This window comes from Daktulosphaira vitifoliae, unplaced genomic scaffold (assembly GCF_025091365.1).
Source record: "Daktulosphaira vitifoliae isolate Bord-2020 unplaced genomic scaffold, ASM2509136v1 Scaffold_5, whole genome shotgun sequence".
Classification (NCBI taxonomy): domain Eukaryota; kingdom Metazoa; phylum Arthropoda; class Insecta; order Hemiptera; family Phylloxeridae; genus Daktulosphaira; species Daktulosphaira vitifoliae.
In genome coordinates, this window is record NW_026099576.1 from 14,763,429 (window position 1) to 14,790,155 (window position 26,727).

General features: G+C 24.0%; 1 protein-coding gene across 5 annotated transcripts in view; it reads right to left on the minus strand.

Moving 5' to 3' along the window:
• The window catches only part of LOC126907444 (phosphatidylinositol 3-kinase 2-like), a 124,071-nt gene that overhangs the window by 89,153 nt on the left and 8,191 nt on the right, over window positions 1-26,727 (minus strand). For all 5 annotated transcript variants that reach the window (XM_050688733.1, XM_050688729.1, XM_050688730.1 and 2 more), the window contains one exon: window positions 3,211-3,388. The gene's annotated coding sequence lies outside the window, so the exon portion shown is untranslated. The remainder of the gene's footprint in view (window positions 1-3,210; window positions 3,389-26,727) is intronic.

Genomic DNA, 26,727 nt, shown 5'->3' on the forward strand with positions numbered 1-26,727 from the left:
AAATATATATAAATTTATAATTATATAAGTTGTTATTAATTGTTAGATTCATTTATTACAATTTTATAAGGTATGATCAATTATAGTATACATTTTTGAACCAAAATTGTAAAATACTCTTATTTTTGAACTTCATCATAAAAAATAATTAATCATTCTTCGCCGATATGACAAGTTAAGAATTTTTCTTAGGTATAATACGCAAATAAGTTTTTGTTTGCACAAAACTCTAAAGTTCAACATATATTCCATTAAAAACTCTTTAATTGGCACTAAAGTTATTTTTAGGCGAACAAGTTTCAAAATGAATGTTTTATAAAATATAAAGAGATAGTATGATGTTTATAGTTGTATCATGAAAAACATTAATAGAAATCATCATGTTTGTAAACTCTACAAAATATTATTTTAAAAAATGCTATTATCAGCATTCTTAATGTTCGACAACAGTTTATACACTTAACAAAAATAAACAACGAAATTTTCAATAATAAAATGACAGGATTATTTCTCATTTGTTATCATAATGTAATTTATAGTCATTAAACAGAAAATTTATTAATTTATTTTTAATAAAAATAGTGAACATTAAATTAAAAAAAAATATATCAATAACATATTTTCACATTACTATGAACATTTATTTCATAGTAATATGGTGCAAACAAATAATTAGCTTTTTATTTTTATAGTTTAAAATTATTTTATTGAACTAATCAGAATTACTTTATTTTAAATTTGTACTATCTATGTAATATGCTTCTAAAAAAAGTAAATAAAAAATTAGTTTATGAGTTGAGGTAATTTTTAAATAAACAAAATTATAACATATTGAAATATTTAAAAGAAATTAATTATAATTTATTTCGAAAAAAGCTATAATAATAAGATTAAATAGTCATTAGAATAATAAGGTTGACACAATAATGCGAATGGAAACTTAATCATTATGTCTGCGTAATTTATTAATTAATATTATTATAATTTTTTTTTCTACAGCAAAAATCATAATTAATAAAAGTTTTTTTAACATAATGATTTTATTTCGAATTTTGTATTTCTTTATTTGTTGATTCTTCAGTTAAATTTATTCGTGTTTAAATTCCAAAAATCACACTAAGCACTTTTTTTTTAATATATTTATTTCTCTTTTTTATATTTCTTTATTCTCCTTCAAACTTAACTTAGTAGAATGAAAGTTTCCTATTTAATAAAGTTAGTTTATAGTGAAAAAATATTGATTTCTTATGAAGTAAAAAGTTTTGTTTGTTAAATATCAGAATGGTAGGGGTTTACTTAACGTCGATGGAACAAAATTACTATATAATTTTTTTTTTACTAAGAAAGGAATGTTATATTTTAATTGATGAAAACAATTTATAAGTTTAAAATTTATTTTAATTTGTTTCGGTACCAATGTAATAAAAAGTATGAACAAATTGTATAGTTTATGAAAGCGAAAAAAGTCGGACACAAGTTTTATTGAAGACAATTAAATATTTTGATGTATTAAAATATATTTATTATATTGAATGCATTCAATATTTAGTGTTAAGTTTAAATATGAGTTGTGATTACAATTTTTCTTTATTTATTAACAAAACTTTTTAAATATAAACAAAAATTCAACAAAAAAAATATGAATCATGTGTGTAACGCTGATGATGGCAACATTGTTTCCTAATTACGTTCAGGTGTTCTCTTAAAATAATAATCATGATAAGAAAATTCATTTTGATCTTTTGAAGTTTCATATATTTCTCAATTATTAAATATTTTGTTAAATTAGTTTTCATGAATAAATTTTACTTTACTAAAAAAAAGGCACTTGTTAAACATTAAATTGGATGGCACTGCCCGCATAGCAAATACGTTATAATTATTTTAAAGCAAATATTGAAAAAAATATCTTATAAATGTAGTAAAAACATTATCAATTTCAAATATTTCTACAATTAGCTCACAAAATAATATTTAAAATATTTATTCATGTATATAATGAGAATATATATATTCTCATTATTCTACATGTATTTCCTTTATTATAAAAAAGAAAAAAAAAATAGAATATTGAACAAACAATATTTCTAACAATATTACATTCATTCATAATATATTTATGCAATTTAAACAGTTTAAATTATAATTCATTACATTTTTCTTAATTTTATAAATGGGTATTATCAGTGGCGTAGCGAAGTCATTATTTTAATTACTTGGACAACCAAGTTGTTTTAACTGGCTAATTAACTTTCTAGTCACCGATTATAAATTTAATAAAAGTCTATTTGACCAATAGTAATATTAAAAAGAAATATATTGTGAACAGACTAAGATAACTTGTTCATTTATAGTTGCGGCCTTGAATGTTATTGGTATCTACTTAGTTGGTTGAATAAATATTGTTTTGTATTATATACACAAAGTCCTAGATCCTAAGTAAATTGTAGTTTTCTCTATTAAATATCAATTTTGTTTGTCATAATTCAGTTAAGCTGGAAAAATCGTAAAACGCCTTCATTGCTAATGTACGCAAGACTGTGCTATTGAGTTAAAAGTCTTTTGTACACCGTGACTGTACCTTATCAATATTCTACAATACTCAAATCCCTAAACATTTATTTATTATAATTATAACTCTATAATATATAATTATATATTTAATAACCTAGTTATCACAAAGTTTAAGGTGTGGATTTTAAATATGGAATTTCAGTTACTAGTATACCACAAACGTTAGAAACAAATCTATTTGAAAAAGTTAAAATTGGATTTATTATTTATTATAAATTTAATAATGATTTGGATTTTTGAATTTATAATTAAAATGAAAATAAGTTTTCCATATTTATTTTATTAATCTGACGATGCAGATAAATATCTATATATTAAATTTAATCTACTTATAAATAATAATTATACTAATATTATAAAAACATATTGTCTAAAATATTTTCTGTTTTTTTTTTTAGAAAACTCCTTTAATATATTTTGATGATGTATATTCGTTGTTACAGTATATTCTAGTAATATTCTATATATATATTTTAATACTAAAAAGAAATATTTCTATCTAAGGGATATAGTTGTGTGACGTAATTTGAAATTGTGAATTAATAATAGTTGTTTTTATTTTTTCAGAATAAATTATTTGTTAAAAAAAAAAAATGAATTACTGAAAAAAATCACATAATGATTAAAATTACTCACGTTAGCATTTTGATGAGCGGTATCTGTGTGGTTTTCGTGGGACTGTCCAGAGGTCCTCTGCCGAAGTCGGGCCAGGGCACTCTTCAGCCCTTCCGTTTTTGGCCTACCGATGTACTAACCAAACCATCTCTGCGGTCTAGCACTCGCTGCCGACACCCCAATAACTAATTTCTGACATCTATAAAAGATTATTTATTTTTATAAATTTGACTAATATTTAAGATGAAATAGATAAGTGTATTTTAAAATATCTAGTGCGTTTTAATTGCAATGAACTTATTTTGTTTTCATTAAATTTCATCATATCATTTTTAAGTTCTGTTTTAATTTTTTTCGCTTTTTACGCTAACTTGTTTAAACATTAATGAACCGTTTAAACAAATAGGTATACTTTGGACTTTTAAGATCATTACTAAGTAACAGCTTTTTAATGGAAAATAAATGACATTAAAATAATTTGACTTTTTTATTAATTCACTTTTTGTCAACGTTACTCGTCAGTTAATAAAATGTAATTACTTTTGCATTAGCACTAATTTAATGATATTTTCTAAAACCTAAAGTGAGTTTAAGAAGATAAAAAAAAAATAAGATTCTGAAATAAATAAACCAAAAATGGGTCGACCAATTAATGGTTATCTTAAATCGTTCAGCACTTTTGTTAATGCGTCAAGTTTATAGGATAACAAAATACCTGTATAGTTTACTTTATTTATATATTTTTATGTGTCTGTTAGATTTTATATGAAGAACGACATCAATCAGTATATAGGAAAATAAGCGTTCATTAATGAACACTTATTTTACACTATTATATTACTTCTCAAATGAGGAACAATATAATAGTCGATAATGTTATTTATCAGCACTCGTTTCTGTCATAATAACTTCTTTAGTAGTTGCCATGTCCACGAGATTTGTAATTGTAGTTTAAAATCAGAAGTGTCTTCTTTTAGTAGTATTTTGCCATAAATCATCCCTACTAGAAATATATCACGCGTAGGAGTAGTGAAATCTGACGAGAATTTACATTTTGGTTTTTGACAAGAGTATGCCATTCCGTAACTGTTTCATTGGTACGTTGTTCTGTCAGATAAAATGTATACCTAAATAATATTTAGCCTCAAAATGCGATTTTACCGGTTTGTAATATTTACTTAGAAGATTTAACAATGCATTGTATACTTAAATGTCTGTTGTGATAGATATCCCCAAACTAAATAAAATGTTGCGAATTTCTTCACTTGTAGGAAAGACGAAATTCTTTTATACTTTATACTTAGTTTACGATTCCATTTGCCAAAAAGAAATTTGTTAATTTCGGTTCGAAAGTAGTCACATCCATTGACGATTCGAATATACTCGGAGTGCCATTAATTTAACTAAAACTCACCGAGTCAGTCAGACATTCTAGTACATAAAGGCAATTCACTTTTTAAATATAAAATTATAATATATATTAAATTATAATTAATAGCTATTAAAATCACATAAATGGGTTATCGCAGGTTTAGCCATTTTTAATGACTTAATCAAATATAAAAATATCGCAAATATATTGTGTCACTTATTTTAAAAATATTTCTTTAAGTTTTAGACCACTTTAAAAGCATATTTTTTTGTTATTTTTCTCTGTTAAGAAAAAATAAAAATAAATTTTTAAAAATTTTAAAACATACTATGTTCAATAATTTTAAAAACACTGATGTTAACATTATTTTCGAATACATATACACAATTTATTAGTATCTGTAATGACATTTAGAGTAAAATATTTCAAATATTGTTTAGTTTTAGAGTAATATGTTAAATATATTTTCAATTTTAAATAATATTAACAAAAATTAATCAATTCTTACTATATAAGAATATCTGCGGTGATTAATAATAATTGTAAACTGTATTTTTTTATTTAGTAAACTCATTTGAACTTAATCAATAAAGTTTATACTGTTATTCAGGGCGATTCACTAGTTATGCCTCACTAGATATCACGGAATATTTTTAAAATTTAAGCACTAATTACTATTGTTATTATTTTTGTAACACTAATAGTTATTTCTTAAACTACTGTATGAGAAAAATTAAATTTCCACTATCATACTTAATACCTTATACTATCATCAAATTTTGTTTTTTCAAGTGGTAACGTTATTTTTATTTACCATAATATTAAATTTTATAACAAAAAAAAAAAATTGTAGGAATTTTATTTTAATCAATTCCCGATGAATCACGAGCCTTTTAAGTTTACGGAAGATAAAAAACGAGCATTTATCTATTTAAAGTGTAAACGTTATAAATCGATAATCCCAACAATTGTTAGGGAAACAATCGATATATGCTGTGATAATATTGCCGTCTTTTAAAAATAATTAAAATTTTTTTCTGATTGCCCTTAAACTTTATACATATGTAACTCGTTGAAAATTCAATAAAATAAAATAAATATTGTTTTTGATTGAATAAATCTGATGACATAAATATTGGGGTTGCTTTAAGGTATAAAGGATTATTGTTGAAAAATAAAACAATAATTAGCACTAATATTTTCGAAAATATTTTGTAGGCGTAGTTCAAAAATTACACCCTTTAATATTAGCTGAAAGTTTGTGTAGAGGTCAATGGTAGATCAATTGTTTTGACCTATTATTCGTTCATATTTATAATTATTTGTGGGTACACTTGGTAAAGCTATTACGTTCAGTTATCGATTATTCAAGGGGGGGGGGTGGATTAGCTGAATGTTGAGGTAGAATGAAAAGAAATAACTGTTCAGAATGGCATTCTATTGGTTTTAAGAGACTGTGAGCTTTTATTATTTTTTCTGATCTCGTATTGAAACGAACCACTCTTAACTTGGTCGACATTTTTTTTCGTATGTAAATTTTATATTATCTCTTGTGGACCACTGCCGAACTAAGATGATTTTTGCCCTATTCAAGTATACATTGCAGTACATAACGTGGACAACGTGATTGGAATATAATTCCGACGAATTTGTATGCTGTTTGCTTTGATAAATTAGTTTGCGACCTGTTTACTTACATATAGATGAAATAGTAATTTTATTAAAAAAAATCGGAGTATAATTTTAAAACTAACGGTAATATGATAAAAGCAATTATTGCTAAATTATACATTAACAAGTACAATAAATTTGTTATGGCATTTGATTGGTCACTGGAATAGTAGTGATAAAAATCGTTTACATCATCGGGTACAAAATCATGTACCCGTGAATAATAGTAAAATTATATGCACAATGTTTATTATTTCCACTTCCTTTTTTAAATTTATAAAAAACTAAACCGTCAAATTGAAAATGAAAACAAATATCACTATTAAAAAAAAAAAAAATTTATAATTAAGACAGTTTTTAAAATGAAATGGGTTTTATTAAGTATTTATTCTGTTTTGATATTTTTCTATTATTTTGTATGTAATGAAATCATTTCAATGTGATCATAAATAATTTTTAAGTTTCGGTTATGTTAAGCTAAGTTAAGGCAATTAATAAAAAATAATCTATTAGAAGAAATAATTAAACATTCCTACCTATAATACTTTAAAAATATTTAAAATAGTATAATATTTTATTTTTCCACAAAATGTTTGTTGTTTGAGAACATTTTTCTATTAACAAGTTACCTATTACGTTCACGATATAATATTCATAAATGCTGTAAAAATTTCTTTTTTTCACTCTAGACGTGAAAAAGTTTTCATTTAATTTTACAATTTATTCTTTAAATGGTTTTGTTGTTAAAAAATGAACGGTTGTAATTTACATTTTAATATACACGCCTTTTAAATCATTTTACTAAAAGGAAATGTTTTATTATATATATATATATATATATATAAAGACTCGGTGTGAATTATATTGTTTTGTTAAAACTATACTAAAATACATTTAAAAAAAAAAGACATTTTAGTTTAAAATATTTAGAAACTGTGTCGCCTTTATGATCCTTTTAAGTAAGTGCTTGTTTATAATTATTCAACTGTACTTAAAATGCATGTTGTTTCTGTTTATTAAACAATAAATCAATGCATTACGGTTGTAATTATAACAATAATAATTATAACACGAATAACAATATCGTTGTGTGAAAATACATTGTTAACTTGCACAATATTTATAAATGGGTAAAAACGTATTTTTCACAGTATCTGACAAGGTGTTTCAAGGGGCTGATGAGAACGATTTTTTTTCCATCTCATTCCATCCGGATAGGCTTGTACTGTCTAAAAACTGTTATATGCTTCGAGGGAAATACATAAGAGAATAACGCACCCCATGAGCTTCTTTCTGAGTCGTATAGCTCCTAGTGTTCCCTGGAGACTCTCAAAGAAACGAAACGTTTCCAATAGAACAGGCAAAACCGTCAAATTCCTCTAGGGGTAGATTTTTCGATCCTTGTTGATGGGTAAAATTTAGACATCAACATAGTATATAACCGATTTTTTAAAAATAAAACCATTTGATTGATTGATTGTTGTGCATCATTTAAGTTACGTTTGAATATATTTTAGTATAATGAATTGTACAAACCTGAATTGTATAAAACCTTTTGAAATATAATATAAAATAAAAAAAATATGTTCTACAAAATAAACTTGCTCATAAGTATATTTAAAAGTGTAAAATAACATTACAGGATTAAGTACGTCGTTAAAAAGTTCTCATTTTTTTTAATTCTTATGAGTCATTGTATCTAAAAATGTTAATTAGCATCGTAACTAGAAATATGAACTGAAAAAAAATTAAAAGTTTAATTAGAATCACTACCCATTTTTTGCAATGTCAATATAATAATAACAAATGTTGAATATATTCATACAAGCTTAGACTGGGCAATAGCTGGAACTGATTTGATTCTTAAATGAGAAATTCGTCTATTTACTTACAATTTTAAGTATTTGGTCAAAATATTTTAATATATTTTCTTTCGGTCATTTCTATTATGCACGTCATATGAGTAAAAGCATATATATATATATATGTGGAAATGCTAATTTAATAAGCTGGTATCAAAAATTATGTGGAGCGTCATATTTATTACTGAATCCCCTTTTGTTTTAAACTTATGATATATTGATTATGCTTTCTAAAATGATGATATAACTTTTTTATGAATTTCGAAAACTGTCATAATTATTTTAAAATAGTATCTTATTTTTTTTTCCAAGATTTAAAATTCGATTTTCTCAAAAGCAGTGTTTTTCAATGGAGGTGCCGCAATCTCGATTCAGGCTCTTCCTCGCAGAATTTTCAATACTCATAGTATAAACCACGATTAAGTGAGATCAGCTACATAATGGAATATTGGCAGCGTACGCTGATCGGTGTTTTTTTATCATTTCCACTATATGTAAGTAACTATCTTAACAATAGGTACAACACTGAAGCCGGAATACCGACATATAGATGAGCTCTATTAAATAATAAGATTATAGTGATCACAGAATCTTGGCAACTTTACGTTTTATGTCCATAGGGAGTTCATCGTTTTCTTAGAAATTTTTGAACATTTTCAATTTTTCTAAAGGAAAATTTTTTTTTTTATTCAAAAAAATTTACAATTATATGTATTTAAAGAATTTTTTTCTTACAATTTGAGAGATAAAAACCTAAACTATAATTTTCTTTAATGAGAATCCCTATTTTTAGTTTAATAATATAATAGAAACAAAAAATGTTCAACAATTTTTGATATTATTATTATTTTTTATACAATCAACCATTTGGGATTTCATTTTTTTTTAAGTTTGGATTTAAAACAATAGAAATTTATCATTAATATGATTTTTGTAATACAATCATTTGTTTTGAATTATAATCGGTATTATTTTTCCTATCCCAAGTAACCATTATGATAACAAGAATTATTAAAAAAAAAAATTTTGTTGCATGATGATATGAAGACTACTGCAAGTTAAACAGCAATTTATCAATAGAAAATTAGTCATATATTCGTTAAACTTTAACAAGCAAAACAGAAGGACTCTTCATCAAATAGAAATATTATAAAAAAAACATTTTTTAAAAATTGTTTATACTATATCATTAAACTATAAATAGAGGTTTCCATTAAATAAAATTAAACTTTTTATTCCTTATTATAGTAAAGTTTTTTACATTTTAAAATGTATGACATTGTATTTAATAGCTATTGTTCATTATTTATTTTATGAGGTAATAAACAGAAAAATATGAACCTTTACCTATACAAGAAGTTACATAATTAATATAAATACTTCATTTTTTAATTATTAATTTTCTTAATACTATGATCGATATTTATATTCCATGATATTAAAAATGAAAATAGGGTTGTTGTTTATTTTGTGATAGTTTTAATATCATTGGAACTCGTTTAAATGATTATTCCTGTATTTAAAAAATAAATATTAGAGTTATTATGTTTTTCTAGTAAATGAAAAATAAATAAACAAAATGAAAAATATTTTATTTGCAAATCATTATATTCATAAAGACATTGTAGCAATATAAAAATTAATTAAAAACTGTACTGTTTAATTTTTGTTTTCTACTAAAAACGCCAAAAATAGTTTTCTTGACATAATTATTATTTATGAAAAATGTAGTTAAAAGAATCGTCTGTATAAGTTTTAAGGGTTATTATAAAATCTATCGTACAATTATTCGATTACTTTAAGTTAAAATGAAGAAGTTAATATGTATGCGATTTTTAACAAAAACTCATATGAAATTAATATTTATTAATATATTGATATTTGTTTGAAATATTTGTTGAATTTTTTGTATTATTGTTATATGTTAAAATATATCTCGATTGATATTAACGTATGATAAATATTGATATGATTATAAAACGGCTTTTTGCAGAATCTTTTTTTTTTTATATATATATACTTCAGAAGTTCAATGTAGTTTATCTTTCACTTCAATCTGTGATTTACCAAAAATGTTTTTTTCTTAAGAAAAGATTCGCATAAATTCTATTTTGAAATTAATCGATAAGGTACATCAAAGTAACACAACACGGGTTTTTTTGCAGGCTACCAACATTTCCATTAAAATATCTAATTATTTTTAGTTTTCCACTATCCAGCTTTTTATTATAATAAAAATAAAATTTCTCATAGCCTTAAACGAAATAATTTTTCAAAAAATATAGTATAAAATATTATTTATACTCGAGTAAAATTTATACAAAGTAGTTTAAGATTTTTGACAAGTATAATAATTTTGATTTACTAAATATTTTGGTTTACATATTTTTAATTATTATTATACTTATGACTTTAAAAATTAATATTTTCTTAACTTATAAATAATAAATTAAGATAAAGTCGATTTAAAGAAAATATTTTAAAGGAATTATATTATAAATATTTAGTAGTAAGTTTTCTGTAGTATATTAAAATTTGAATTTTTATATGTATATTTTATGATGTCAAAAATTAACGGAAAAGCCGTTTATGCTGATCAGTTCGAAACCTATGTTTATCTAAATTTTCAGGATGATTAAGAAACAAATTTGAATTATAGATAATTATAATTCAATAATGATTCGAAAATTATTTTATTTTCATAACTAGTTTCAATAAAACTATGAACGTCACAAAAAAAAAACTTATATTTTTTTCCACTTACTGTTTGAATTACAGATATGAAACTAAAAATTATTATTGCATTAATACAGACGTTTATTGAAATGATAATAATTTTTTATAGAAAAAATCGATAATTCTTATCTGTATTTAATATGGAAATATGTTTTACTTATTCTATATTTTTCTTTTTTCTGCTATCATTTTCTTACTTATACACACTAACTTTGACGCCGTTAAATCAACATGAAAATATTTAAATTTTTACAAAATTAAATATGTAGTAGTAGTGTAACTACAAAACATTGTAAGATAATTTTGCTACCAATTATTTTGGTAGTTTTGAACTTGATTGTTTTTTTATAATTTTCGCAAATTAAAAAAATAAAAGATATTTTTTCAATTAATTAAAAAGTATTATTTTTAATTATAGATTTTTAGTTTAAGAGTAGGATAATGATTAAAAAAAGTAAATAAAATTATTTTATTGATTAAAAGTAAATAGATTTGTCAAAACATCATGAAACTTAAATAATGAATTTCTTATTCATCATTTAAATTAAGCTAAGTTATATTGATTTGCCCCATTGAAAAAATAATTTCTCTCTAGTCTATGGTACAAGATAACGAATTTGACTTTTTTTAATTAATTTAAATAATTAATATTAATCAATGAGTTTTTTGCCGATTGATTTTAATATATCAAAAAATATTTTTACAAATTTCAAGTTTTTAAGGTAAATACTCTCTTTAAAATATTTAATTAAATATTTAAGCTTTAATTAAAACTTAAGGTTGTCAACTTGCCTAACCTTTTTCTAGTGATTATTTATATTAATTGGTAAAATTTGGTCATTTATTGTGCTATACTTCTTACAAGCGGCACACAAAATACATGTAGTAGGCAACCCTTATTACGTGTAGTCATACTATAACTATATACATGTACATTGTACATGTATATAGTTATTTATTCAATATATATATATAAATCTAACATACATTTTGCTTATCAACCTTTTTTTTTATTTTGTTAAACACTAAAAATGTCAACTAACGCCACGTGTAAACATATAGTATCTGTGCTCAAACAAAATATTATTACATGTTGATGTATTAATAAAGATAGCTAAATAGAAGCCGAAAATGATGGTTTTTGTGGGTACTGAACATTATAAAAGACAAAAAATACCGTCCGTCTGTTCGTCTATACGCTTTGTTCAGATGTCTGATATTATTGTCGGTCTAACGCAAGTACAAAAATCAAATCGAATCTGCGTTTTCATCTTTTTTACTTTAACCATTACAATCGATAATTGGTGTGTTTTACGTATTGTGTGATGAGCAAATTCCAGCCTACAGAAGAATAACGAATTGGTAGTGATAAAGAACTAGTCAGGTAAGAATTTATATTGAAATAGCACACACTTTAAACTTTATAGATCCTCTCCTCGATAGAATTCACAAATCTAACCTCTATTCTCTTTTTGTGAATTACAAAACGCTCAGATGATTAGATAGCTTTCAATATTAGAATAAAAGAAAATTACAAGGTTTTTAATATTTTTATATTGATTATTTTAATATAGTAACCTGATGCAAGTATAAAAGTTAATGTAAAAAAATTAACCTAATTTAAGGTTAACAATTTAATTGCCATTTTAATAAAGATTTCTAAATTACTCAGCCTGTCATAGATGAAGCAAAAAAGAATAATGCACTTTAATTTACCTACTTTTTTTTGATACACTTTGTGATGTAACGACACAAATTCGAAGGTGGATCGTTTATGAATTTTGTGATGTCCACGTATTTATTTTTTATCGCGTAATAGATTGAACGAATGAACCTTTTTCTAACAAAGCGTGTCAACAACTCATTATTTTTGCCGCTGACCGCTAGATAAGGCAACAAAAGAGAATAAATATAATTAAAATCGAATTGTTTATTGGTATTGATCCCTTCTAAAAAGACTAGCCGTTATCGATTTAAAATTAACGATAAATCGGTGTTGACTCTTCATTTTTTTTGTATGTCATTGACCCTGCTAGAGTGCATATGTTTGTTGTTTTCTTGTCACTATTATTTTCAATGATGAAGTTGAGCCGCTAACGGCCAGGTCTTTTCGCGAAGCATCCAGACCATCGGATGGGTCTCTTCGAAGACCGGGTATCGTTTTCTTTTTTATACTTATATTGATTTAATAAGCTGTATTTTATTAAATGTTTTGATTCATTATTATTTTATTATGTGTGGATAGCACGTGTTTCCTCTTTTTCTACTTAGTGTTGGCTAGTAGCGAGTGTCCAGACCACTACTGGTATTTTTCATTAATTTCTGATAAAAATTAACAGATGTGTTCCAGTACCGTCCATGATGTTTAATATATTATTAGATTTTCGAGCCAAGCGACAAGGGGTGTTGGAAACAAATTAGTTCTTATCAGCCGTTTCCACTACCAACATGTTGCGGCGTCGAGTAGAAACGGAGCTTGCCAATAACCAGTTGTTTATCCAATTTTTACTGTGATCGTTATACACCGTAAATTAAGTGCGGCTTTTGTGTTTTTTGCCTGTTATAATTCTTCTCGTTTTATAACTAAAAATATCGGTGATTGAAAATATAAATTGTTAGACGGTATAATATTGCGGTTTTGTTTCACACTATTGAGAATTAGCGAGGCTGATGTGAGTTCCAACGGCCATTTGGAGTAATTTAGTGATATCGTATTGTAATTATCTACCGACACATTTGATAGCGTCTTTGAGTCAAACACGAGTTGAAAACAACAACTAACAGGTCGGATCGGATTAAAATATTTTTTGTATGCATATTAAAATTCGTTTGTTTGAAACATTATTTAAGTATGGGGACGCCCGCCTAATTGAAATGAATGTATAATTTGTTATATTATTAAATAGCGTGATATTAATAGCAAAAAAGAGGTACTGTTTAATCTCTGGATGAACGGGAAGCGGTAATTGTAACATTAGATTTTGTTTCAATGTTTTAATATATTTTTGTTGACTTTCATTATAGACATGATTTTTGATACATTCGTATTTTTGTCCATGTGTAACTTAATTTTCTTTTTTAACAATTAAATTAAATTTCATACATCAACCACTTACAACTTCAATTATCATAGTTGTGGTTAATAAACCACGAGGTGTTATAATCATTTATACATATAACGACATATGAACTTAAATTAAACTATTATTTAACTTAAAATTAAATTAAACATTTTGTGAAAGTCTCCTTTTCAATATTATGATTTGGTATAAGTATAATAGAGGTAAGTGCGGGTAATAAAGTCTCGGTAGGCCTTATACAAAGCTTAGTATAAGTTAGACCTTATTACCCACACCTACCATAAAAGTACATTAAAAAGCCAAAAACTTTTATATATACTCAAGTTAACATTTCCATTTTTAAAAATAAATAAATAACGGGTTCACAAAATATTTGTATTGAACCCTAATTAAAACAAAAACGGCACTGACACTGGCAATTGGTCCTCAGTTGGAGAATGGGTCATATGCTGAATATTTTTTTTTTAGGATAAAAATGCATTAATACGGTCATTATTATAAAATTACACATATTAAGAATACCCCTTTTAATACCCTTTATAGGTATCTAATAATTTATAAAAATATACTTTTAACACAAAAAATTGTATAACGTGATCTTGGTAGCAAGTTAAAACACTCTGTTAAGTTTTACGCTTCTAGGTTTTAGGGGTATTTTTTTAGAGATATGAACTGCGTAAGACTAATTAGTGAAAGAAAAACGTATAAATATTTATACTTGTTTCTATTAACATCCACGAGTTAGTGATAAGGTATACAATTCTTTTCCTAAACTGTTGAATACGTAACTTTATAAACTTGTCAACAGAATGCAAATAAAAAAACACCTAAGTTAAGTTTCCAAAATTGTAATCGAAAAAGTTTTATAATACAGTATAATTCAGATACGCTTTAACTATTTATAATTAAAGTAATTAATATATGATACAAGCCTATTAAGTTAAAACTTGTAACGCGACAAAAAGGTTCCCTTAGTTTTTTTTTATTATATTCGTCTATTTTGTAAGTTTTTCTTAAAATTTTTATTTTGGTTGAGCTGTTTCCTTGCTGCGACAGCGTTTAGAATTTTCTTGTTTTTGATAATGTGTGATATTTTTGTATGCGTTATCTACGGCAGCTGTGTCAGCATGTCTACTTCATCGAACGGTACACTTCACATCATTTCAACAAGACTAGCACTCTTATGCACTGAAAGTCACTAAACGTATCATTGCCTACTACATTATCCAGTGTAGGCCTAATAATTGTATTATCTGTAAATCTTTGATAAACATTTCGAGTCGGAACGTTAGGCACACCTCAATTGAATAAACTGTTCGATAAGCCGATGCCGAGAAATAGTCTCTGGTTAAAGTTAATTTTCAGTAATAGCGCGTTATTTTTTTGTTTTTCGTGTTGTGTGCCCTACAACTTTTTGTTAAATTATTATTATTTTTACAAGAGTGTCCGCTATATCACCATGTAATGTATTTAAATTTACGGCGTCGGCAAACCTGCCAAATGTTTCTGTATTCTTTACCCATATGAACTACGTCGAATATTATGCAATTAATGCTACACATAATAATGCAGTCGACTATATAGAATAGATCTGATTAATCTTGTGTTGAAATATTTTTTATAAAATGTTTGCTCTAGGGGTATGATCAGCAAAATTCTAACAAAACATTTTGTATCTGTTGTGATCAATTTGTTCACGTTTTCTTTACATTGTCAAATAATTGGATATTATGAGTAAAAAGTGGCAGGAAAACTGCAATTGTGTGTTATACTAATAGATTTAAGACTCAATAGTTATAAACTACTGTCTTAGAATGCGCTTTTATCAATACATTATTCTCAATTAAGAAGTTTTTAAAAACACCTTGAAATACAAGTCCAATAAAAAATTATATAAGCGATCATATTTTCTACAATTATAATTATAAATAACAACACGAAAATAAGTTTTTTTATTTAAAAAAATTTATGTATTAAAATTTTGAAAATCTCAAAACAACTTTTTGTATAAAATAGATAGCAAAAAATTAAAATTATTGTACTGAATAGTACAGAAGACCGTTTGAAATAAAACAAAGTTGTTACGAGTAGTCGGTCATAATAGATTTGATTCGGTGAAAGAGTTTAATGATGTAAGTAATGAGAGTTATGTTCTATCTTTATCCCTTAGAGATGGCGACAAACTATATTTTATAAAAGGATCAACGTTATGAGCTTTAACTGTTTGACCCAGTTACTTTTATGTTGTTCTTAAAAATCTCTAAAAAGAAGCCATTACCACTATTTTTTATAAATTTAACAATAAGTATTTATATTATTATTTTTTAAGTTATCGTCGAATCTTAAATAATACATTGTGGTTTTATTTCATGTTGTTGAAAAATTAAAATTAAAAATTGCTTTAAATAATTGTAATAATAAAATGCCTCATTTATTTATGTATTTTTTTTTTTTTATATTCATGATCTATTAATAATCAAAACATATATTTGATATTTGGTATAATTTAAGTTTTTTAATCTAAAACAATGTTTACAATGCTGTTGATAAAAAGTTAGTGGTATCAATTTCTATGTATTTAATGAGTAAATCAATGGTATTTGCCTATAATGAGATTTTGTGAAAAGTGACTTGTGAATATTGATAGTGCGCTTCTTTATATTATTGAATGTTTTGATTCATATAAAACAGGAATATTGTAACATGTATTATTTACTTCATATAAATTCTTCCTAGAAAAAAATCATAAATTATACAACGTTAAAGCTGTCAGTTTATCGGAAATGAATATGCTTTTATTGTAATAGTATAATATAAAAATAATATATAATTAAAATGTTACTATTTAAAAAAAAAAACATTAAAGTATCACTTTATATTATTTTATCACTTTATTATTGAACAATAACTCGTTGGCTTACATCCAAAAGCTGATAAGCCACAAATAAAGGTTTTGATATTTTTTTAAATTTTTATAGAAAAAGATATTTTTTTGTCTTGTGCCAAAATAATACAAATAAATCTAAAGAGAATCTTTTTTCGTATATCAAAAACTGCTCAGTTTAACATATCAGCTTGTGAAAATAGAAAAAAACTATATTTATAAACATATAAATATAATTGGAATTTTATGTCATAATTAACATAATTTTGTTCTGAAATGTGTAAAAGTTAGCTTTTAATTTTAGATGAGTCCTTATAAATATACAAATCATTTTGAAAAGCAGTTGTATCTTATTGAGAAATATCGCTTGTATGCATTTATTATTAATTACAATAATACATGTGTTTACTTTTCCTTAGATATGAGTGATTATTAAATATTATTATCTCAAGAACACGAATTTTTTATGGAAAATAATTTTATTAGCATAACAATTATTTTAAACATAAAATATCACTGAAAAATAAATAAATTAACTATGATTTGCATAATATAAATTATTTTCCTTTATTAAAATAAACAACAAACGTGATCTTTTCAACTTTAGTAACCTTCAAACTTATTAATCTCTTATATTGTTTTCTTTTTTATACTTAGAATTAATCCATTTGAATATTTAAAAATATTAATTAATATTTTTTAATTAAGAGAATAATTATATTTATATTTATAGCTCAGCAATACTTAAAGCATCAAATTGATTTAATTATTTGAAATTTAAAAGTTATTTAATTATTTCTTAATGCATGTAAATTCATACTATTCATTTGTTTTTTAATAATTGGTATTTTATGTATAAAAATTAAAGTTTTTATTTATGAATTTGAGAATATAAAATCAGTAGTCTACAGAGAATAAAATTAATCTAGAAATTTAAGACACGCTCAAGTAATTACCCGTATTTTTTTTATATATAAACACTAAAATGGTGAAACATTTCACCGAATTTTTCTATTTTCTCGACATCCTAATTAGATATCGTGAAAGGCTTATTATAATTATTTCTTTAATATGTAATATTTTAAAATTTATATAGGGTTCAATATTTTACATGTAAATTTTTATAATTTTAATATTTGATATATTAATTAATTAATTATCAACAATAATTTTGTATTAGAACTATATAATACCGTCATCATGAAACATTTAAATATTTTATATATATCATCACATAACTTTTGTGAACATATATTTTGTGTTTTTTAACAATACTTGTAAACATTTTACTAATGCTGTAGATTGGTACGACTAAAATGATAATAGATATTTAAATTTCTCATGGATATTTTATAAATATAATTATAATTAGTCGTGTTTAAATTTACAGATAAGTATTTTGAATTTATATCAGTTAAAATAAAATTATAAATTTCTAATATATTGTTTTATATCATAAGAATTGATCACTTGTGGCTAATATATATAAAATTAAAAATATACTTAATAAAAAGTGTTATATATATGAAAAGTGATCACCGTTTTGTAAAACAGATAGTGCAGTGTTCTTTCAAAATAATATTCATAAATAAACTGAAGATGACATGTTCTTAGAAACAAGACGAGTTCTTGAAGTTTTAAAGCGTATAATTTTATTTCTTAACATCAGACAAATGTTTTAAAAATTTGAGTGAAATGACAAGCTTGCTTTATTTTCTTTGTATAAACTTTAGTTTAGTAATAAGAAAGTTTTTATTTGGCATTTAACAAAAGTTGAAGTGTTTTCTGAATAAGTGAGATCTAATTTTTGTAGTTCAAACGAATATTATGACTGATGTCACTGAGTTATCTATGTGTAAAATTATAAAATATGGATACTTTGATATGGTTGTCAAAAAAGAAACTAAATAATGAGAAAATACGTGTAGTATATTATGATTATTGATGTCTAACACTTAATTTTAGCAGGCATAGATACCCTTGGCATCATTTTAAAAAATACCAAAATATACCTATTCATACGCAACTTTATTTACCAGACTGATCATTGAGGTGATAACTTAAAATGCTATTTCCGTCTATAAATAGCTTATTATCTCAATGAAATTTCAACAATCTTATTACTATTTAGACAAAGGATATTCTTTGAGAATGATATAGTCTTAAATGTTTTGTTGTTAAATAACTTAGCATTTTTGTGTATCGATTGGGTATTAAACTAAAGAAAGAAATATATGCCTTAATGTTTTCATTAAAAATGTAATTTATTTGAATAATGTTCTTATTCTAGAAATATTTTTTATAAAATATTCCTACTGCATAATAATGAATGAAATATTATACAGCATTGTACAAAAATTAAAAATTATATTCACCTTTATTTAGATTTATACTTTACTAGTACAAAAGTCGCTAAATATCAATGGTTATTTTTGATTGCTACTGAATAAAAATAGTTTTGCTATTATATTAACTTCGAAATTTATTTAAATAGAAAGTGATGAACTTATTTTTTCGTATAGTTAATTTAATAAATATTACATATTTATCTTATATTAAAGGTAAATAAAGTTTAATAAGTTAAAATTATAATTTTTTAAAGATATAAAAATAAATATTATAGTCATTCACTTTTATTGCACTTCATATGTATTAACAATAAGTGAAGATGTAACTATTTATACTAAATGGGTAACTTGATCAATATTTTCATCGAGATGGATGCTGATTTACATGAAGACAATAGCTATCGCTCATATCGTATTGATAGTCTTTCATGAATTTCTAGAGTTTTCTTAAAAACAACTAATGATGAGACTTTTATTATGGTTATAATTAATATAACTAAATAAATGATCTTTACTGAATTCAATAATTGTAAGATTAATTAATGGAAATAATAATTGTCTTGCATAATAATTAAATATAAACAACAATTATTCTTAGTGTTCAAAATTCAAATAATAAAAACAGCTTAAAATATGAAAACTTTAATACGAATAAAAGTTCATTTTTCAATTGTTAGCTAAGTCAACTAATTATATAGATATTTAATTGAATTAAGTCAAAATGGCTTTAAATCATGTTTATAAGATATTCAGTTGATTAACTGAAAAAAATATTTTAAAGTAAAAGTTTCGACATTAATATACAGTGGTCTTAATATATTAAAGAAGTATTGAACATTGTTATACTTAATTTTGTAAATTAAGTTTTGATAAATAGGTTATATAATCAATAGTAAATTAATCATTTCATAAATAATTTTGTTTGAAATATAGTTTAATGCATATCTGACATAAACAGTCGTTTATAACTGTTCAGTAAAACTTTTTAGAATAGAAGTAAGTAGGTAATTAGACTGCTAGCTAGCATTTAAAACATTAATAATTTCCCTTGTAACGTGTCAGAAACCTTAAACAATAGATTAACTGTGGTCCATCGACCAAAAAGTTTGATCCTACACAATACACCAAATTATTTTATAATCTAATGAAATATTTGATACAACTATTCGAGAGTATATTTTAAAATAATTATTGTCAAAAATATTCAAATCTTTTAAAATATTATATTTTTGCTTAAAATATCAAAAGGTGAAATATATCATTCAAATTTAAATAATAGCGAATAAAATAACATTTTATTAACAAATAAATTACAAATAGTGATTTGTTTTAGTAAATCAACTGTTTAGATTTAAATCTTTATCAAAGTTATTTAACTGTTTTTTCTATTGCTAACTAATATTTTACGAAATTGTTTAATATTTAAGCACCGATTAATAATTAACTAATTATTATTCAAAAATCAAGTAGTGTTTAGTGAGAACATCCGAGTAATAATTAATCGTTATACTAAGTTAGCATTTAATTATATGTCATATTCATTTATGAATATAGTTTTGAAACCTAAGTAAAGTATAAATTAAAATGAATAAATTTCCCAATTGAAAGGACTGTGTAAGAATAATTTATAACAATTTTGGTAAATTAAAAAATTTTATTACTTTTCAAATAAATATGAGTCTCTACTATGAATCTATAAAATTAATTGATATCATATTTCTACAGTGCTACATAATAATTTCTCAATTAAGGAGTTATTTTGAGTCGAAATATATTGATTACTATATAATTTCATTTCTTATAAATAAATTGTTATTAAAAAAAAAACCCCAGCAAAGTGGGTTTGCGGCACACTATGAGCGTAGCATAGTTGGTACAAGTGTAGATGATATCTGACAGTGATTAAAATCACTATCATAAAAAATGCTTCAATGCAAATCTGTAGATTATGTTTAATTTAAAAAAATTAAAGGATTATTCCAAAATTTACATGATCTCCTATTTTCTTATTTATATTCTGATTACAAGTTCTATAATTTATTAGTGTAATATATGAATAAATAAATATATATAAATATAAATAGTATTTATCTTAAAAAAATATAATGATCCATACATTTTTCAAAAAGTTAAATTTTTTGTGAAAAAGTTGTTATTTTGAATCCTCCTCTGTGAGCAGATAAAGGGTCAAATTTATTAAAAAAAAACCCAGCACAGGCGGGTTGCGGCACGGCGATTTTTTCACAAACACAGAGAATTTTCACACAAAAATAGCATTCGGTAGCCATTTTCACCGTTAATACAAAATAAAATCCGAAATTTTTTTTCATGATAAAGTATACTACATTAACTTTAATTTAAGATATATAAATATATAAGTGTCAGACTTTCCGGAACACTTTCTAAGGTTAATTTTTTGTGAAAAAGTAGTCATTTTAAATCCTCCCCCGTGGGCAGGTAAAGGGTCAGATTTATAAAAAAAATTATATTAATTTGGTCACTTTTGAAGAAGTTACGGCAGTTTGAAAAAATGTTGAAGATTAGCGATTTTTAAATTTGTAATTTTATTTGGAGATTTCCTCCATTTACGGGAAATGAGAAAAATTTGGTAAAAACAGACATACACAAAAAAAAAAAAACACTTAGTAAAATTAATACCTTCTCAGCTTTGCATCAAAGCTAAAAATAGAAAACATGTAAAGTATTACTTATTACTTATTTATTTTGTAAGTCTATTATGAACCATAATTAATTGTGGCTTAATTAAACAGAAATATTTGATGACATTTATGCTGTCAAATATGTTTATGGTACTATTAGTATTAAAATTCAATGTCAACATTTAACGGTTATTATTAATATATCATTTCTTAACATTTTTTAATTATATTAATATTAGAAATAAAATTTAAAAGGCCAATTTCATTTACATCGCGTTTAGCCCCAGAATCGTATGATTCTCGTATTCTTTTGTATAGTTTATCAAAAACAAAGAACCGTTTATAAACTATAAAATGCTAAATGTTATTTTAAGACTTAAACAAAAATGTCATTTTTTACATTAAGCTGGTGTCAATAAACTGCAAAGGTCGATGTTTTATATAATACAAGTCGTGACGGCGTCGTAAAGAAATAGAAAGAAAGAGCAATAATCATTAATGGTATTGCGGATTTGTCTTTTATAGATGACATCAAACTTAATGGCAAATAGGTATCACAATGTGGTACAGTATATAGCAATCCTATATGACAGAGAGCTTTACAAAAAATAAGAAATAAGCCACAATCGATATAATGCATTGCTGTCCTGCCCCTTATAGTCACTATTAAACGTCAAAAATTTGTTTTACTACTAATCTATTAAGCGTTTTATATTGTTTTAAATTCAATTAATAAATCAAGTCGAAACTTATTTTTGATAAAATGAAGTATAACTGACTAATAAAAAAGTTCCATATCATAGAATTTCTAAAAAATCAGATTAAAATAATACAATTTATAAAATAATCATAATTTATTTAAAAAAAACCTTAAATTATTATTAATTGATACATTTTAATTTTTTTAAATATTTTTATTAGATTATAAATAATATATGTAAATCATTATGATATTTATTTTTAATTAATTTTGACAATGAAATTCTATTTTTTAAATAATTTGGATTTTATTTGTAAGTAAGCATATGAATTAAAAAAAAAATTTTCTTAGTTTCTCAGATTCATAAGATATTTCAATCTAGTCAGTTAACAGATAATTGAAGAACACTATTTTGATATACTTTAAAAAATCGTTTCAAAATATGTTTAAATTTGTATAAAAGGGTTTCCATTTGTAATAATGAGCCTAAAACAATCGTGTATAACTAATCAAGGTTACAAAGTTTACAAAGAATTATACTCAATCTACTGTTATGTTAGGACATCTTCAGTTAACGACAATAATTAATTAAGGATACAGTATCAGGCAGAAAGCTCTACTTAAAATTAATGCAAGCATTTAAATTGCTAATTAATTATTAAATGTTATGTCTAACTGTGATATAAATCTCAAAGTTGTGTTCCTACAATTCTCATGCAAGAAGAATATGTATTTAATTATTTTTTTAATGGACCATTGGTATAATAAATAAATTATTTCGCATATTACACCCAGGAAATAAAAAAACCCTGTTTAGTAACTAATATTTAAAATTGTGTGCAGTTGTTTATATACAATCTATTACTTTTTCATATCAAATGGTTCCATGCTTACTATGTTATATTATTATTATTTGGATGTTAATTTTATTATAATAAATAATTAATTTTAACAATATATAATCGTGTAAAATATAATTTTTATATTTCGGTAATTATAAATACTTGTTTTATTGATTATCGTGTTATCTATAAAATCTACGATTACGGTAACTGTTTTCTATCCGATAAAACATCGTGATAACGCGATTTACTGAATGAGTCTTTGCTAATATAAAAAACGTTAACGCGGTGGGGTCGTGACATAGTTGGCACAAGTATAGATGGCATCTGAGTGATTAAAATCACCATCATAAGAAACGCAAATCTATAGATAGTATTTAATTTTAAGAAATTGGTGGATTATTCCAAAAGCAAGTAGGGTAATATCTTTAACTAGACACTAGTTATGATAATTTGATATAGTTTTAAAAAAATGGTCAAGTGAGAGCTGAGAAAAATGAATGACAGACAAAACCATATAGTAAAATATTTTAATATCACTGAGAAATTTCTTTTCATAAAGCAAGACTACAGTGATGGTGTTCTTGATATTCATTGAAATTATACAATCTAAATGAGATGAAAATCATATGAACTTTAAATTTTATTTCTACCTCAAAATGAATTAAGAAAAAAATGTAAAAGTTATTTCGACGGATGGGGTTCGAACCCCCAGAATGTAAGACTATACAGAGTGATTTTTTATCATAACCCACTCAATTACTTACAGAATAATAATAGTTTAAAAATTTTTTTTTATTACTATCTTTAGTTACACATTATTCTTGAATTATTAACTATGTAATAGTTTTTAAGTTCATCCCTTATGCCTGGTAAGGGTGTCAACTTTGTTTTTTAAATGGTAACACATATTTTTAATTTAATAAAATGTTTGAGTTTTTAATTCAATAGTAAATGGTATTTGAATTTTTAATGAAACTTAATTTGTTTATTAGATATAAACATTTAAAGTTTCAAATTTTTGAGTTAATATATAAGTATAATACATAAGGGATTACAAATACAGGTAGCTAATTGATTTTTTATGACATCGATATTAGCAGGTACACATCATTGTTATTATCAATGATAGTAAGGTACATTGTTGTGAGTTTATAAATACACTAACTGACAATACAAAAAGTATATCTATTGATAGTCATAATTGATAATAAACAATCCGTGACTGTGATAGCAATACCATAAAAAAACAATTAGCTACCTGTATTTGTAATCCCTTATGTATTATACCTATATATTAATTAAAAAATTTGAAACTTTAAATGTTTATATTTAATAAACAAATTAAGTTTCATTAAAAATTCAAATGCCATTTACTATTGAATTAAAAACTCAAACATTTTATTAAATTAAAAATATGTGTTACCATTTAAAAAAACAAAGTTGACACCCTTACCAGGCATAAGGGATGAACTTAAAAAGTATTACATAGTTAATAATTCAAGAATAATGTGTAACTAAAGATAATAATAAAAAAAATTTTTTAAATTATTATTATTCTGTAAATAATTGAGTGGGTTATGATAAAAAAATCACTCTGTATATATATTTGACGTAGCCGCTGAGTATTACATGAATTGGTAGCTAAAAATTACATTTTAAACTAGTTCAAAAATTTAATAAAAAAAAAAAACACATAATAAAATATTTCTCAACTTCGCATCGAAGCTATTATAATTTGTTATAAAATAGATTTATAACAATTTTAAATAATATTTAATAATTTATCTCATCTTAATATCTCTCCTATTAATTGTTACACTATTCTTAACTCAACTTCTCTCGATGTAATATCTTTAGTTATTTCTTTCATTCATTCAGCTGGTTTTTTTATTTAACGATATTTACTGTAATTTTGTTGATGTAAGATCAATTGTACTATTTTTTTTTATTATTATTATTTTTTTTTCTTTTCTCATTTTATTTAATTGTTAAGCTATAATAATACTTTGTATTAAAAGCTAATAAAAAAAAAACAATTTTAAATTACTCAAAAAAATTCATCTATGCTAATACTAAGGACATAATTAAATTTATATAAAACAAACTGATTGTATGTTTGAAAAATGGTAATTTTCTAAGTTGTGAAAAATATGGAACATTAAAGTCTAAAATCTTATAAAAATAAGTTTCTACCGTTCACAGACAGCCTAAGATTACAAAACCAAAAAGTTTCTCTGGACTTTTTGTAAGGTCGTTCTCAATGAAAAAAATATGGAAATATTCTACTTTGAAAATGGTAACAAAGTAACACAAGTTTTTGATAAATAGTGTTTTCTATTTCCTGAAAATAGATGGCACGTACACGTATTGCCAAATTCATATTTCATTTTACAAGAACTGGTGTTCATCAGTAAGTTAAGCTGCTTGGGTATACATAAATCATGATACATTTCTATTATCGTGTGACAACTTGAAGTTGATATTGACGTAAGTATGTTTTGTCAACCTAACAAGCTAACCTGTGAACAACTTTTGGTACCTAATATTCCAATTATTTTTTCAAATTACCCATTATTTAATGACAATATATAACGAAATGATTTTTTGTTTCGTATTCAATAAAGTTTTTTTATTTTTTAAATGTTCGTAAGTAAATTCATAATTATTCTAAATACTCTAATACTAATAGTCGATATATTTTTCTTTAGAATAAATACTTGAAAACTGATTCAAGGGAAACAATATAAAATAAGTTTAATGTAAGACATTAAAAAAACATTTAATATCTGTAATATTGAAAGTTTTTAATTATTGCTAAATCCTTTTGGAGAATTCTGCATTCATTATGTCTAAAATATATACATTTATCTTAATGTTAACTTTCAAGTACTTACCTTAGGATAACAAACTTTGAACACGTAAAAAGATAATTTTGAAAAGTTTACTTTACAATTTACAGTAATTTGAAACACCTGGCGAAGAACCGTACATAACTTTCCGATGTGCACTATTTATTAATATTGAAGATTAACACGTTAAAATTAGAGAATATGAGGATAAGTATTTAATATAATTTGTTTTGTTATGAAAATCTGTACAATGCGTAAATAAAAAGACTTTGGCTACCTACCTTAAATTGGAAAATACAGTGTTATACCTATGGGATATTAAGTGAGCACCTAATCATATTCGTGATTGTAGTGTTTATTAAATTAATATTAACCTTACTCTACTATTTGTATATTATAAATTTTCAAAGGGTAAAAAATTATTCAACAATTGTCTCTCTGTGTGATGGAATCATAAATAGGAGTAGAGCTCAAACTCGAGTTCAAAATATAGGCGCATTGATCTAGTCGGGCCGACTAAGTAATTTAATA